The sequence below is a fragment of the Carassius auratus genome, chromosome 22 (assembly GCF_003368295.1).
Source record: "Carassius auratus strain Wakin chromosome 22, ASM336829v1, whole genome shotgun sequence".
NCBI classification, from domain to species: Eukaryota; Metazoa; Chordata; class Actinopteri; order Cypriniformes; family Cyprinidae; genus Carassius; species Carassius auratus.
The window spans coordinates 22,111,262-22,128,730 of NC_039264.1; the positions used below are offsets into that span (position 1 = coordinate 22,111,262).

The following is a 17,469-nucleotide window of genomic DNA, read 5'->3' on the forward strand; positions in this document are numbered from 1 at the left end:
CAAGGCATTACTGAAGGTGCATCAGCATTTCCTGCTACGACAGTGGTCCCGGGGGGAAATTTCTTGGCTGTGGGAAACATCTATATGTTTCTGTGAAAAACAGCAGCAGTGGGATCTGTATGGAACCGAAGCCGAGTTCATGACATCCCATCTGCAGTACTTACACAGCACCACAAGTTATGTGATGACCATGACTGTCCCCACCCAGTTAAGGAGTACCGAGATGACACCATTGCTGTCCTGTAAAGTGTCTACTTAAAATGAATTGTAAGTGTACTGTCTACATCACTGTATCAACATTTCTCATTTAATCATTTAATTTATTATTACAGATGCAGTGCCTTCTCAAATTTCCAAGAGTCAATCGAAAAGTGGTGTTGGAGAAGTCACAGATTTCCATGCGCAGAATTGAGGTAATATAAACTGAAATTTAGCTCTACAATTTGAAAGAAAATATAATGTATTTATTGTTTAAGAAACTTTAAATAATTGCTTTCAACAAAAATGTGGTGAAATTAATATTTGAAACAAAACTGTTCAAAAAAAAAAAAAAAAGACTCAGTATGTCCAGGTACAAGGACATACACTCAGCGCAAATTTACAAATGGAAGTCCTCCTTTTATAATTGTGGCAAGAGATTGTACCGTGTTCTGTCATGATCATACCGAAATGCAGCCAACAGCGATACCTTCAACCGTGGTCATCGATGACAAAAGGTAAGACCGAGTCTTTGTGTACCTTGATTTACAAAAGCTTCTTATTGGTAGTAACATTTTCACTAAGCATTTCTAAATTTTCAAAAAAAAATTCAGTTGCTGACCAAGGTTCTGAAACAGAACTGAGCCTACCAAGATTGGCTCAAAAGGTTTATTATTGTACCTTACATTTATTTAATTCCAAATCAAAAGTGGTTCTGATCACACAGACAGATGGATGGATGGATGGATGGATGGATGGATGGATAGATAGATAGATAGATAGATAGATAGATAGATAGATAGATAGATAGATAGATAGATAGATAGATAGATAGATAGGCATGCACAGTAAAGAAACAAATATTTTTTTACACAGGTATAATCCAGTAGTTGTCACTAATCATCAGGCTCGAAAAAAAAACATTTTGTTGGATTCCATCGACAAACTGGTAATCAGTGGAGGTTCTATGATGGAATAAATGAAAAAAATGCAACCAGGCTCCGGAGATCAGATTGCAACAGTGCAAGTTATGAGTGCTGTGTTCTCTACAGAATGTACTGTGGGTCATGTTCTTCTATTCAAGGTAAGCCACACACTTAATTAAAACAAAATACAGAAATGGTTACATATTTGTATTGCCAATGTTCTACAGTTCTGATGATCATTGTAATCATAAGGGTCAGTCAACTGTTTTGCCAATGTATAATGTGGTGAGATAATGAATGAAGTTTAACTTTCAGGCGGAAAAGGAACAAAATGAAGCTGACAAAAAGGTAAAAGAAATGTTAATAAGCCATTTAAAAAAATAACAGTTGAGTTCCCTAATTTAATGTACAACTTAATATTTTGCTATTGTTTTTAATGTTCCGATACATTATAAAAATTATTATTTTCAAAGACAACTCTGGAAAATAAAAATGCTGACACCATTATAACTAGTAAGTAAAAAAAATCACATGTAAACTGTCTGATGATGCGTAATTACATTGATTTGTTTCATTTAAAGGTGAGATCTGATTGTGATGGTGATGCAGGCAAAAAGGTAATGTAAACTTTAAAAACGCTTTTAACTTTTTTTTTTTTTTTTTTTTTGGAACCTAGAGGGTATTTTTCATTAAGTGGCAGGAGTGAAATAAAGATGGACCCTAAAACGGGATTTAAACTGCGTTAAATAATTATGATTATATTGTTTTAAATTAGGACTTTGAAGACAACTAAAATACAGCACAAAAACACTGTCATGTTGTATTTAAAATGTATAAACATTATTGTGTTTATTGTATTTTTAAGAGTTTAACTATCAGTAACTTCTGTCATTAAGTTTTTTTTAAAGACCTCTCCTGATGAAGAACCTTGTGACACAGCCATAATGGTACATTTTTGAAGTCATGCATTAACTTAAAGACCATGATTCAAAAATTAAAGAACTTTAACAATGTTAAAGTCTGTTTGTAAACCCCTTTTTCAGATTAGTTCAGATGAGGAACATGGACACACAGCCCTACTGGTAATTAATGAAAATGCATGCAATGTTATATTTATTTCATTTAGAAAACAATTAAACTACAGTGGGTACACATTCGACTTTACCAACTGGCCAGCACGGTACAAAAAAACTTTTGAATTTGTTTACTTTTTATGTAAATATTGTCCCCAAAGGCATTCAAATGTTCAATGTCTTCCCCTAGACTACTTCAGAAATAGAAAATGAAAGTGGCATGAGGGTATTTAATCAGAAAGAAACAATGAAGTGTATTTAATTGAGAAATTAATATAAAATAATTGTGCTTTATATATATATATATATATAAAAAAACTTAATTAGGTAATTAATTAAGAACCTTTGTTTTGAAGAGTGCCTCTGAAGAAGAAATTGAGGACATGACCACAAAGGTAAGTGTATCCTGCAGCTAGTTTGTAGCCACGGACTTTATATTATACATATATGTTTAAGCTCCCACTTGACAGTTGCTGGACTTTCTATCACCTGCTGCTGACTAGTCACACAATTTGTGGTAATTCTTGTACCCTTCTTTAAAACTACATTGAAGAAAAATTTCATAAACAGGTACCAGCCGTCACTGGACTTTCCACACAGTTTGTATCAGCTGGACGCTGACCAGTTACATACTAAAGTTTTTACAGTAAAAACTACATAGGAAAAAAAAGCATATTTATTACATTTCTTTAATGTATTCTTTCTTATTATTGATTAATAAAGTTGCTACTGTTAAATGCTCAATTGACATCTTCAAGGGCAGTTTTATAACAAATAAATAAATGAATAAAAATTGACGAATAACTGTGGGATTCCTGAGAAATTATACATAAATCAAGATCAATAAACAAACAATCATATAAAAGTTTTGTAGCCTTTCTCATGAAATATCATAAAGTATTGTCTTGATCAGTGCAGCGTCACCACAATATAAAGCAGTTTATGTGCAGTCACAGGACATTTAATAAAATGCATATTTGATCAAAATCTGAAAAGAGTTTTGTTTCATTTTTGTAAAATGCTATGTATGTTTACACATATCCATGAATATGAAGAATTCATTCGCAAAAACAGGTTTTTAACAATTTTCAAAAACCACGTCTTTTCATTGTGCATTCATTCCAGTTAATCTCAATTAAACTGCAATTGGGTTATTATGATTAGATAAAAAAAATATAAAAAAAATATAGCTAATACAATGTAACACAAATCATGATAACATAATAAAAATTGAAAAAAGATTTTTGAAAAGTTAAAAAACATTTTATGTTGTTGCAAATAAACTGTTCATATACATGTATAAGTATAATTTAGGCTTTCTTCAGAAGGCCCTTAGTGTTACCATACATTCAATTTTATACTCATTGCTCATTTGACTTTAGGTTACAGAAAGACACAACTATTGAAAGCATTAATTGTTCCAAAAGATTGTTTATTTAAATTTACTGTAAATTATCTACAATTTAGAGGAATTATTTGGTAACATCATATACATTCAGTGTTCTTTACAATACTTTCATCTTTACTGCAGGAAAACTTTTTGCTGCACATCAGGGCTGCAGCTGACTGGTGCCGCAGCAGAAACTGGAACGGAAAAGTAAAGCTTCCCATGTCAGGGTTTGGGGCTAATCACCTGCCTTTTGGGGTTGTGAGTGTGTGTTTGGATGGTTTGACAGCTCTCTGTGTCCACCTGTCTGATCTGAGTTTTCCCCGCCCTCCTTGTTTCTCCGTTAATTGTTCGCCACATGTTCTCAATGCTCTTCTATTTTTTTTCCCTTTATAATTCCCTGTGTTTCTCTGTTCATGGCCAGACTGTTGTAACTCTTACCAATAGCTCGAGCTTGTTTTGTCTTGTCTTCAGGCTCCCGTGTCTTTTGCTGTTTTGCTCTGCCTCTTGTTCTCACGAATGCAGTATTCCAAGAAGATTCCAGCGCTCATGTCTCTGGTATTCGGCTGTCAAACGAGCTAAACTGTGGAACGATACTCATCTGCCTTGTCTTACTTGCTTGCAATAAAGCTCAGTGTAACCCGCAACTGAATCCAGCCCGTTTCTCCTGACATCCCATTGTTCTTTCAATGGAAAAGGAGAAATAAATTACAGCCCTACACAAAATGTGCAGCTGGGTGGGTGAATTTGATGAAAGTTCTCCCGCCGAACTGTTCACTTTTGTGTTTCGGAAGAGAACGGACTATGACATTTTTGGTACAGAAATTGTGGATAAAAAGAAGTACAAAAGTTTTGCAAGATTTGAAGACCATTGATTCATCCCTGAAGTTCAGACTGTTGCATATAGTTCCCTGAAAAGGATAAATAAAAGTGAAAAACTTATGTGTCTCATTATTTTATTAACTGAATAACAGCTCTTTTAAACAATTACACTGATATATATATATATATATATATATATATATATATACACACACATATTTATGTGTGCATGTGTGTTTTAGTGTGTGTGAGTCTTTTACTGTAAAAACAGCACACTACGTATGTCCAGATCAGCTGTGGCTGGTAATTAAATTACTATTATTTTACCTACAGTACGTGGGAGGGGTTCCTGACATCATATTTTCAAAACAACACACAAAAAATGTTGTAATTAGAGATTTCCTTTCAGAATAATTTCATGTAATACTCTACAATGCCTTTTTTAAAACTTTAAAATAATGTAAGTTAGCACTCCATTAACAAAATGTCAAAATATACGGTTACCTAGGTGGGCCGGGTTCTGAGCTTCATATTTTTATGACAAAACATTATAAAATGTTTTTATGCAGGATTTCATTAAATAATGAATTATTATTATTATTATTATTATTATTATTGGGAACTTGTAAAATATTTATGTTGTGATGCCCGCTACACTGTCAGCATATACAGATGCTTTGGAGGGCATTTTCTCTGGGTTATATTTCCATAATAAAACATCAGAAAATGTTCTAATGCAGGATTTCGTTAGAGAGTGAATTACACTTACCCTCTACGTGCTCCTTGTTTTGAGAACCTTTGAAACAAAAAAATTATGAGATGCCCAATATGCTTTTTTGCATATACAGTTGCTTTGGAGGGCATTTTCTCTGGGTCATATTTCCATAATAAAACATCAGAAGATGTTCTAATGCAGGATTTCGTTAGAAAGTGAATTACTCTTGCCCTCTACGTGCTCCTTGTTTTGAGAACCTTTGAAACAAAAAAATTATGAGATGCCAAATATGCTTTTCTGCCCATAAAGTTGCTTTGGGGGGCATTTTCTCTGGGTTATATTTCCATAATAAAACATCAGAAAACGTTCTAATGCAGGATCTTGCTAGAGAGTGAATTACTCTTGCCCTCTTCGTGCTCCTTGTTTTGAGAACCTTTGAAACAAGAAAATGATGACATGCCCAATATGCTTTTTCGGGATATACAAATGTTTTGGAGGACATTTTCTCTGGGTCGTATTTCCATAATAAAACATCAGAAAATGTTCTAATGCAGGACCTTGTTATATGAATATAAATATGAATGTAATATTTTCCAAATATATACTGTGTGTGTGTGTATTTATATATATATAAATATACACACGCACACATTATGCAAACAAAAACTTTTATTTTGAATGCGATTAATCGCCATTAATCGTTTTTACAGCACTAATGACATATTATCATTTAGTATCAAATACAGTTAATGCTGCACACTGTATGTATGCAAATCCTGGTCGTGTTTAAAACCGTTCAAGTGTCCCAGTCCCGTGAGAATATGGATATGTGGGAGAGGCTCATCCAATAAGTCCTTACTCAGCACTGATTCGACTGACGAACACACTCTTTGAAGGCATGAGTAACAGAAAACCTGTCTGCAGTGAAATTAATAATTCGTTTGATTCATCCTGCAGGCCTATAGGCTGAACTTTTGGTCGCTTGAATGTAAACATTTCAAGCACGTCACTCACGGCCTCACGCGAACATGAAGCAGTTCGTTTTCTCGTAGCATGTTCGTTTGCTCCCTCAGGGATCAACAATTTCAGGTATCCTCGTACCCCAATCCGCACATGTCACAGCCTGCCTCCGTGTTTAAGTCCTTGCACACATCCAGCTCAAACTGAGTGCGAACCCGACACTGTGATCTGTCAGTGTGCTGCTTTGGCACAACAACACCAATGAGACACCGTTGAATTCCTGATGTTAAATAACGTACTGCGAAGACTGTTTAGGTGAAGCAGCTTTGAGTCGAGGTGTTTACTGAGGGATGAGTTTAAGTGGGGGGTAGTTTTCTGTTGTCTGTGTTTACGCTTCAGTGCAGTTCATGCAGGAACAGGCCTTGAGGTGAATATTTGGGAAGTAGGATCAAATGAATGTGTGTCTCTTGAAACAGATCTGAGTTTAATGCTGTTTTTGTTTTACAGATGTAGATAGGACGCCGGACGAGTTTCATTTCCACACTCATAGAAGAGATTGGACCTTTAGAGTTCAAAAAATGAAGTGCAAAAATGAACTTCTGGCTATCAAAAAGGTCCAAAGTTGAACTTAAAGGTTCTATAATGATCCACTGGTTATTTGGCAGTTATTTTGAGAACCTTTGTTGTGTTAAAAGGTTCATATTAGAACCTAGCATATTTAAGGTTCTTTCACTAACCTTTTCTAAGATGTACTGTAAAGACTAGACAGAGTACAGTTAGAACACGATTTGCTTAACTGTTACATTAGTAAATTATTAATTTACACACTCAGTATCATTTACTCTTATTCATTTACTAATTTTGATGTCAGATGCAGTTGTGGCAACATTGCTGATACAATGTGTTTTGTCTTTACTCATGACCACCTCACATATCTCTAAATTGCAAAATAAGTTTTAGTGCACCATGTTGTTGTCAATTTTTAGAACACAAATTAAAAATCCCCAAAAAACTAAGTTCAGTTGAATGTTCATAAATGAACCAGAAGCTATTCTGTGCTAAATGGAGAGAGTGAAGTGAAATTCTTACCCTTAAAAAAAACTTTATGTTCAATAGGCTATCTTCATATTTTACAGCCATACATCCTTTAAACTTTCCCCACATTTAACCTTCAAATCTCAGATAGCCTACTAATTCAGCTCAGAACATGACAAGTGAAAAAAGTTAATTATTTTAAATGAATCTGGTTGCAAAACAACTTTTTAGACATGTTTATATTATTGATGATTTTTGGTGATTTTGTAAAACTCCTTCAAATGTGAAGCATATCTATATTTGTTGTGTAAGGTTTCGTCAGCAAGATTATTTTTCTTTCTTTCTATCTATCTATCTATCTATCTATCTATCTATCTATCTATCTATCTATCTATCTATCTATCTATCTATCTATCTTTCTTTCTTATTAGTAATTGTTTTATTATTATCATCATCATCATCATTACTTTTATTATTACGATATTGCTTCGATTTTGAGAATAAAAACAATCAAAACATATGCATTTAAACCAGGGCGAAGGTCTCTGGGCTTAATACGCAAGTTGCGTAACGCAACGCAAAGCACTGAATTGGTTACGCGCAAGATCAGAGATCGCGCGGAAAAACCGTTAGACAAACATTCAAGTGCAAACATCGGCACTGAGAGGAGAAGCACGAATATCTATGGTAAGACAACAAAACCTTTCAAAAAAACTATGTCCATTTTGAAAACCTATGAAAATAACACCTACCTAATGTCATAACTGTGTGTTACATAATGAATAAATGACGACGTGCCACGGAATTAAGCACACAAGATGTTAATGTGGCCACAATATTAAGTCATTTTACCCGTCCAGAGTTAATTATTCTGCGTATATCATGGTTACTAAAACACCTCAAGACCTTTTTCTCAGATGTTTTATTTTAAGATATTTGTAAAGATTCTAGCCTGCTCGTTACCAGAGCACTCGTGTATTGATTATTTTCACAAGCAGAGGGCGCTGTGAGCTACACTGATTGCTTGGCCATGTGCTGCTACTTCATTCCTGAAGAACTGAACCTGGACGACAGCAGGACTCTATAATCATCAATCCTCAGAAGAGACACCGTTGTCAATATATAAAGGTAGTATGTTGAATTAAAATAACACTGTTTGTATGTACTTTATAATTGCCTTTCTAACTTTATAAATATAATTTTATGACTCCTGTTGTTTTAACAGATACTGAAATTGATGGAGACACTTTAATGAACCTAACTAAGACTATGAAAGCTTAAATATTCCCAAAAAATGAAGGATGAAGTTAAATTTATAAGATTACAAGAAAACCTAAATACGGAGATGCCAGCAAGACCACAGACACCACGAGTAAGTTACTATTCTACGTGTGTTTAAAAATATGTGGACACCTTTACTAATTATTATTATTTACTATTGTAATTATTTAATGGAATGTACGGAAGAGCTTATTGACTTTGACATTTTCTTATATTTATGCATTTGGTTGTTATTACAAAGCAACTTTATTGCATTCCCATTTTTAATGGGATGCTCAGTTAGGAGTGATGGTCAGGTCAGGTGTCCACATATGTTTAGATGAACTATATTGTTATCTTTGCAGATCATTGATCTGCTTTTACCATACTAACATGCACCTTTCTGTGAACTTTTTTGTAGGACTTCCTGTTGATATTCAAGACAACATATTGCTTGTTTGTAGCAAAAAAAAAAAAAAAAAAAGCCCTTTGACAGGACAAAGCAAACAAGATCAAAAACAATTCAAGGTCTGTTTGATTAAATGCGCATATACATGCTAATTTCCATGCAGTAAGTTTATAATTTTAGAGAATGATGAGTGTAAAAATGTTTTTCTCTATTTTCAGGTATGCAACAGTGAACACAAGTTGTGTTCAGACCTTGTTACCAAATACCAGTTCTTGAGAGAAAAGACTGGCAAAGCATGTGCTTAAAAACTAATTCAAAAAAGAAAGAACACCTTTGATTAATGTTGAAGAAAAAATGACATTTGCTGCAGGTTCAGCAAAGTAAGAAAACAGATCATTTTTCCAGGAGTCCATAAAAAATAATCGCAATCATTGTAGAGGTAGGTTTGCTAAAAATTAAGTGACACTTCAATACTTACATTTCTATTATCCTGTGAGAAGGTTTCATGTATATGTTTATTTATTTATTTTGCAGATTAAGGATCTATCTGGTCAAGATTTGTATCAAAAGAGGTCAAGGTCAGTTTGGGTAAGAGTCACAGACAGAGTCTGAAGGCACAAACAGAGATCAGCGAGAGCCAAAGAAGAGCAGCAGGGGGAAATATTGTTACTGAGCTGGATGAAGAAAAACAAATCTGTGTTGATTTGGCACACAAAGGTAATAAATCACTGATTTGCATGAACAGTAAAGCTAAGAATCACAATGATCAGAAACATAGTGTAATAATATTAAAACTCCATAATCATCGGGAAGAAGGAGGCGGGAACCGGCGGACAATCAAATAACATTTTAATAATTCAAAATAAACACAAAACAGCGCACCAGCCCCTCACGGACGACTGGTGCGCTCAAATAAAAACCAAAACATAAAATAAGGCCCAGGCCTGGTCCTCTCTCGTCCTTCACTATTGTTGCTCCAGTTTTATATCCTTCCATCTCCTACGTGGGACTCGAGACCGGCGGTGGGGCGCAGGTGTCGCTGATTTCCCAATCATTCCGCCGGCCTCACTCCTTGTTCCCACGTCCCTCGGCCCCGCCCCACTCGCCACATACCCCCATCGCCCCTCGCAGGCCGGGGGGTACCCTCTCACAGGGACCTGCGGGAACCTTGGGGTAGGACAGACGTGGCGAGAGAAAAGGAGATGGAAGGAGGAGCGACAGAGACGAGAGAGGGGGGAGAGGAAAAAAAAAAAATTCCGGTTCCCAGACGCACTGCTGCTCGGCCCTCCACCAGCTGGGTGATCTCCTCCGTGGTGCCTTGCGGTGGCACTGGACGGCCCTCGGCGGACGGCACGACACTCCTCCGCTGCCCAGTGGACGGCGACGGCTCCTCCGGTTTTGGGCAGCCGGCAGGAGTCCCCCGTTCCCTGCTCCTCCGGATTCCTTCACGGAGGCAGCAGGCTCCGGCCCCCTGGCAAACGGCGCCGACTCCTCCGCTCCCTCACGGACGGCAGCCGCCCCTCCATATCGTGGGCGGCCGGCAGCGAGCTCGCCCGTCCCCGGCAACTCGCTCCAGCCCACCGCCTCGAGCGTCCATGGCGGCACACTCCTCGCCTGCTCGATGGCACCGCGGATTCACCACAGCAGCGAGGAATCTTCAGCAGTGCGTCCCTCCTTCTCCCGGGCTTCGGCACCACTGTAATAATATTAAAACTCCATAATCATCGGGAAGAAGGAGGCGGGAAGCGGCGGACAATCAAATAACATTTTAATAATTCAAAATAAACACAAAACAGCGCACCAGCCCCTCACGGACGACTGGTGCGCTCAAATAAAAACCAAAACATAAAATAAGGCCCAGGCCTGGTCCTCTCTCGTCTTCACTATCGTCGCTCCAGTTTTATATCCTTCCATCTCCTACGTGGGACTCGAGACCGGCGGTGGGGCGCAGGTGTCGCTGATTTCCCAATCATTCCGCCGGCCTCACTCCTTGTTCTCATGTCCCTCGGCCCCGCCCCACTCGCCGCACATAGTATGCCATATTCAATTAAACAAAGTTTCTATTAAAGGTGTCAGTGGTTGCTGCTGTCCTGCTGTTTCCACTTCTGTTAAAGGAGAGTCTGAGATCTCTTTATGTCATCAGTGAGGTGAGTGTATTTGTGTCCATAATATCTAAATCTATAATTTGTTCTTTTTCAACCCCGTCTCTTGGTTATGATTTCTTCTAAACATTTGTTTTTAGAATAGAATTATTCTATGGATATATATATATATATATATATATATATATATATATATATATATATATATATAAAATAAATTTCAAGTTAACTACTAAATATTGTTATAGTATAACATTATTTTCTCCTTGTTTAGGAACCAGATACACCCAACCCTGTGCTGTTTATAAAGGGACATGCCTTGGATGCAGAGTCTCTTTAAGAAATAATGATGGAAGTGAAGGAGGAGGTCTGTGAAGTAGACGATGTGAACACAGCTCTACTCTTCAACTTCAACACTGAATATGCTTCAAATTTGAGAGATACCCTGACTTTTACTGAAAACTGTTTAATGTATCAACAAAAACCAATATGCCACCCACAATGGCCAATTATTATTATTTGTTTTATTAAATTAATGTGTATGTATATAAATGCATGATATTTATATTTGTTTATGTATGTGTTTGGTAGTTTGTTTAGTAATACATATTTATGGATGATTGTTTATTTATTTGTGTTTGTTGGTTTGTTTGTAATACATATTTATGTATTAAACAGTTTATGGAGAATCATGGTGTTCTGTGTTTATAGTGAAATTGGATTAGTAATGTATAATAATAATAATAACAACAACAACAATAATGTTATTGCTATCTAGAAAAGGGTTCATAAAGGAACTGATGAGGGTCATTAATGCACCTTTAAATGAAGGTTCCAATTAGAACCTTTTCAAAAAGGTTCAAAAATGAACCTTTAAGGTTCCCCCACAGTTGCAATCTCCAGGAACCTCAAAAGGTTCATTTTTGAACCTTTTCTTCTAAGAGAGAGCACTTTAGCATCCTGAATCATGGACTATAACCTCCAGCAACGAAAAAACTCAAGCGATAAACATATATGTTGGATACGGACGCCTACATAGATGCAGTCAACTATGGAAAAAGTGATTTAAAAGCGTTTTTCTTCTTCTTCTTTTTCCTGAAGTATCAATTTTGTAGTTATTTTGAGCCATGTATTCTCCTCTGTTCTTCATCGTCCTCCATGGCATCTTCCTTGTGTGTGCCTCCAATGCATGGAGCAGTCAAAGTATCCCACGAAAAACCATTCAGTATGAGGGTAAGGTTAATTTTCATTGAGTTTATAAAGCTAATTATAAGCATCTTGTCTTCAACCCTGTTACCTACGCTATGGCCAAGCAAGTACTTTGCTGTATGTGAAATATGTAGTTTTTATACAACTGCTAGTTTATCAAGAATATTTAGGTATTACCGGTAGTTTAATTTTCAACTCTGTTACCTGCAACTTTCAAAATGAAGGCAAGATTAATTCTTCGTTGAGATTATAACTGTGAGATAAATATTAGCATCTAGTTCAGTCTTCAACCCTGTTACCTATGTTATTGTAAGCATGAATGATCAAAAAAATATTTGCTTTATTGAAAATATTTAATTTTTATATAACTGCTGGTTTACTTAGAAAATGTTGTATCAAACTAGTACCGTATTTGCTTAATTTGCAACCCTGTTACTTGCCACTTTTAATATGAAGGTCAGATTCATCTTAGGCTAAATATAACTATGTACAACTATGAGCTAAGTGTTAGCATTAGCATATGTTGAAATATTACACAAATCATGTGTTTCTTCATTTGATATGTTTTAAACAGTTATATAAAGTTGCTTAACATGAAAATAGCTACTTTTTAACACAGGACGTCTGTATTAGGGTGACTTGGACATTAACCCTCTTTAACTTTTTGACTGTTTCTAACAGTTAAAATAATAATTATAATATGATAATGTAAATAACAGTTTTGGCATAAACTATCAAAATTATATATATAAAACAGTCATTGTTGTTTAAACGTAATGGCCAAAAACCTACTAACAATATTTAAACATGTCTGATAATATTGTGCACAATTTGCAACCCCGTTACCAAATGATTTTCCCCTTTTACCAAAAATATAAACATCCTATAATTTTGACACCCAGGAAATAACATCTTTTAGTCACTTTGTACACCATAATAGGAAGACAATTTAAAAAATGTAATTCAGTTTTCTTAAATGTTTACACAAATTGTAGTGTTGAGTGCATGCATCCAGTTCGTGTAAGAATGTCATCAAACAAATATTTTGCTTTATGAAAAATATTTAGTTTTCATGTAACTGCTTAATTTCCAATCGTGTTACTTACAACACATTTTAGTTTATTGATTGATTGATAAATTGTATAAATTTATTTTTAATAATCATGTTTGTTGCTAAAAAATTTAAGAAAAAATTCACAAATATTTAATTATTTAGATATTTGAATTCCCAATTGTTGGTAACAGTGTTGAACAATTTCAATCCTCATAGAAAATGAATGGAAATAAAATTACTCTCATATTGTTTACAAAATAAAACAATTTAAATTGTTCAATGTCAGTGTAATTCCTGGTTATGATACTTCAATGACAAATTGAAGAACTACCAAATTTTGCTACAAGTTTGATTGCATCATATAATAACTGGTGTTAATAATGTTCATCATGTTCAAACTGACAGTCATCATTTTCTGTAAAGTTACTTTGCAACAATTTGTATTGTAAAAAGCGCTATACAAATAAACTTGAATTAAATTGAACAAGTAGATAAGTCATTGTTATTCAACGTGCATGTATGTTTTTGTCCTTAGATAACAATGAGATCACGTTTAAAGGGGAAGGTGTTTGGAATTACTCTACAATGCTGATTAGGGAGGATCTGGGCTTGCTGGTAGTGGGGGCGAGAGAGGCTGTCTATGCCCTTGACATAAAATATATCAGCATTGCCAAGTCTGAGGTGCCGGTTTGGTTTCCTTTCCTTTATCTCTTGGCAACAATATAACACAATTCTTTGACCCTGTTTCAAAACGGCACATCTGTATAGTGTCTATTGATTTTTCTCCACCCATCAGGTGCTTTGGAAAGTTACAGAGGAGAAACAAAAGGAATGCACCTCTAAAGGAAAACATCCTGACGTGAGTAAATATCTGTGTAACTCCCAACCATGCTCACTGACACACAAACACATGCCAATACTCTGAAAAATGGCCAAAAATTTGATGCATCTGATTGATTATCTTTTCAGATCGACTGTCGAAACTATGTGCGGATGCTGCATCAGATGAACGACAGCGTGATGTACATGTGTGGGACAAATACTTTTAGTTTTCATTGTGTTTGAACAGACGTTTGGTGACGGGCAGCTGAAACTGCTCTTCCGTCATGGCTGGTATGTATTTATATATTTACACATTGTATATAAAATAATTTGTATTAATTTATTCTGATTTATATTTGACACAGATCAAGACTTGTCTGCTGCCACGTCCTTAAACTTCCTGGGTTCGGAGCAGGTCATTCTCCGCACCTCTCCCATTTCACTGCGGACAGTGTTTAAGAGCTCTTGGCTCAATGGTATGTCAGATGTTACGACAAACGTCATCTTCGCTCAGATTTCATTCCTTCAGGGAAGCGAATCATCTGTGCCCTATGGAAACCATCTCGCGTTCTCAACGGTTTTTTCTTCTTTCGGCTTAGCCTTGACTCGTCGAGTATTTTCGAAATGCATGGACGCAATTCTGGCCCTGTTGCGGCTCCAGGGCGTTCGAGTATTGAATTGCCTGGACGATTGGCTGGTGTTAAGCACAATCGCAGACTCAAGCACACTCCCATCGGGATCTTGTGCTGAATCATCTAAACAGCCTGGGCTCATGCACAAATTTCTAGAAGAGTGTTTTAATTCCCTCTCAGCGGATAACCTTCTGGAATAAACTTGACTCTCGCGCGATGACAGCAAGACTATCTCTCTCGCGCACTCAGTCTCTCGCGTCATGCGTACGTCACTTCAAAGTTGGTCACACAGTGACGGTGAGTTTGTGCCTCAGACTTTTAGGTCTAATGGTATCGGCATCCCCTGTAATCCGTCTGGGCTTACTTCATATGCACCCTTTCAGTGGTGGAAGACAAGCCAGAACATTTCACCCCGTTGTCTTCCGCATCAGACGATTTCGGTGACACGGAGGTGTGTTATGTCAATAAGACAATGGATGTCAACCGAATTCCTTCTAGCTGGAGTTCGGCTGGGGATTTGTGCTTCCCCAGAGACTGTCACGACGGACGCGTCTTTGACCAGTTGGGGAGCTGTTTGTCAAGGGCGCTCAGCTCACGGAATTTGGATGGCGACACAACGCAGTTGGCATATAAACAGGTTGGAATTACTGGCGGTTTTTCTAGCTCTCCAGTTTTTCTCGAATCTGCTGATCGGCCGTCATGTACTACTCAGATCAGACAACATAGCGGTTGTGTCGTATCTGTATTATCAAGGAGGATTACGCTCTCGCCCCTTGTGCAGGCTGGCGAGAAGCTCACAATTGGTAACAGTGTGAGCTCACAATTGGCCCAGAACCAGCTTGTATGCTTTTTTCCGATTCGTTAATTCCAGTGGTGTTATCCAAAAGGATTCGGCTGGACAGAGTGGAGCAGCTGCTGCTGGTAGCTCCGTGGTGGCCCACACAGCCATGGTTTGAGGACGTGGTCAGTCTGTTAGCGGGCTCTCAAAGGAGATTCCCCTCAGACAGGACTTACCTTCGCGACCACAGGGAATGATTTGGCACCATGGCCAGATCTATGGAAGCTGTGGGCGTGGCCTCTGAGCGGAGTGAGTTAATATGTCCCGGTCTTTCTGTTGAAATCACCGAGACTATAATGAATTCTAGGGCAGCTTCTACGAGACGCTTATATGCTTTCCAATGGAAACTGTTTACGACCTGGTGTGGAATTCGTAATTGGATCTGGTTTACTGCCCAGTGGCTTCAGTACTGAGTTCCTTCAAGACCGTTTCTCTATAGAGTAACGCCAGCCACTCTGAAAGTTTATGTGGCAGCCATTTCAGCTAACCACGTGTATATATATATATATATATAGATGGTGCTTCAGTGGGCCGTCATCCGCTGGTCTCTCGTTTTATACAAGGTGCGTGACGGCTGAGGCCTTTCCGCCCTGTGCGAGTTCCTTCATGGGATTTATCCATTGTGTTGCAAGGTTTATCAGGGCATTCGTTAGCCCTTTGAAACTATACCAGATAAAATCCTGACTAAAAGACAGTTCTTCTTGTGGCTTTATCCTCCCTCAAGAAAGTTGGGGATTTACAGGCTTTTTCTGTTTCGCCCTCGTGCATGGATTTTCACCAGGCTCTGTGGAAGCATTGCTGCGACCGAGGCCTAATTATGTCCCTAGGTCGCTTCGAACCCTTTCACTTTCAACAAGTGGTCTTGGAGGCTTTACCCCCTGCAGAGGTGGGGTCAGGAGATCTGAGTCTTTGCTCTGTCAGAGCGCTGAAGACTTATGTTGATCGAACAGCTCCATGGCGTGAGTCCAACCAGCTTTGTCTGTTAGGACACAAAATAGAGGTCATGCTGTCACAAAGCAGCGCATGTCACATTGGCTGATGGAGACTATATCTTTAGCCTATGAGGCGCACGGACTCGCTTCGCCCTTAGGAATTAGAGCTTATTCCACGAGAGCAGTGGCTTCATCACAAGCTTTCTCAGTGGTTCTTCTATATGATGTCTGTGCTGCGGCAGGACGTTCTTCACCGAGCACTTTTGTCAAGATTTACAGTCTGGATGTGAGGATGGCTCCTTGTTCCCGGGTTCTGTCTGCTTTAGCAGATGCTTTCCTTGGATTCCAACTATCAGGTACGTCAGGTGTTATGGTATAGCGTTCCCATAGCCGGTGACGTCACCGCAGCATCGAAGTGACCTATGAAAGGGAACTATTCTGTCCTAGATGCGTGTTCCATCTACGCAACATTGACAGATAGCTAACAGGAGTCAGAAAAGGGCAGACGCAGTAGTAAAGTTGAAAGTTGTTTTTGTGCTTTTTTTTAAAACTGAAATATACAAAGATTACAAATGTCTTGTTACAAAATATTCTCAAAATAAATACAAATGAATTTCCGCTGTTTACAAATATTCTCTGAGCACATATTAAAAGGCTACAATCAGTTCTTCTTAGTGTAATTATAAACAAATTGCCATCACTGTTGAATAGTTCGTTTTTAACCTGTTAACTGTCACTCACGTTTTTGAAGACTTGAATGTGCATGATACAAACCTAAATTTTTATAATTCATGACTGAAAACATTTTGTAACATGATTTTGATGTACCATTTACATGGTAATGCAATGTCTGATTTTAAAATGGGTTTTAAAGGATGAATTTTGAGATTTTATGTTTTCAAGTGATATATAGCTTCTGATGATTTCTAAAATGTGATAGAGAAAAAAGCAACAAGGAAGTATTTTTTTTAAACAAAGGTCAAAGCTCCTTTTGTAATGTAGATTTCTGAGGGTGCACTCTTGTCATAAATTAATCTATTACTTTTCCTACATAATTTTTAACAAAAAATATTGGTAAAATATATATTTGGGAGT

The 17,469-nt window shown here is 37.2% G+C and overlaps 1 long non-coding RNA gene across 2 annotated transcripts; it reads left to right on the plus strand.

The window, feature by feature from the left end:
• The first annotated feature begins 7,852 nt into the window (after positions 1-7,852).
• LOC113040015 (uncharacterized) lies at positions 7,853-17,188 on the plus strand. Of its 2 annotated transcripts, XR_003275139.1 has the most exons (11): positions 7,853-8,244; positions 8,342-8,488; positions 8,798-8,904; positions 9,004-9,155; positions 9,320-9,502; positions 10,855-10,932; positions 11,162-12,120; positions 13,686-13,831; positions 13,947-14,009; positions 14,120-14,263; positions 14,338-17,188. It is a non-coding gene; the product is annotated as an uncharacterized LOC113040015 (long non-coding RNA). The 2 variants fall into 2 exon arrangements; XR_003275138.1 differs by lacking the exon at positions 9,004-9,155 and having other exon boundaries at positions 7,854-8,244.
• The last annotated feature ends 281 nt before the right edge of the window (positions 17,189-17,469 follow it).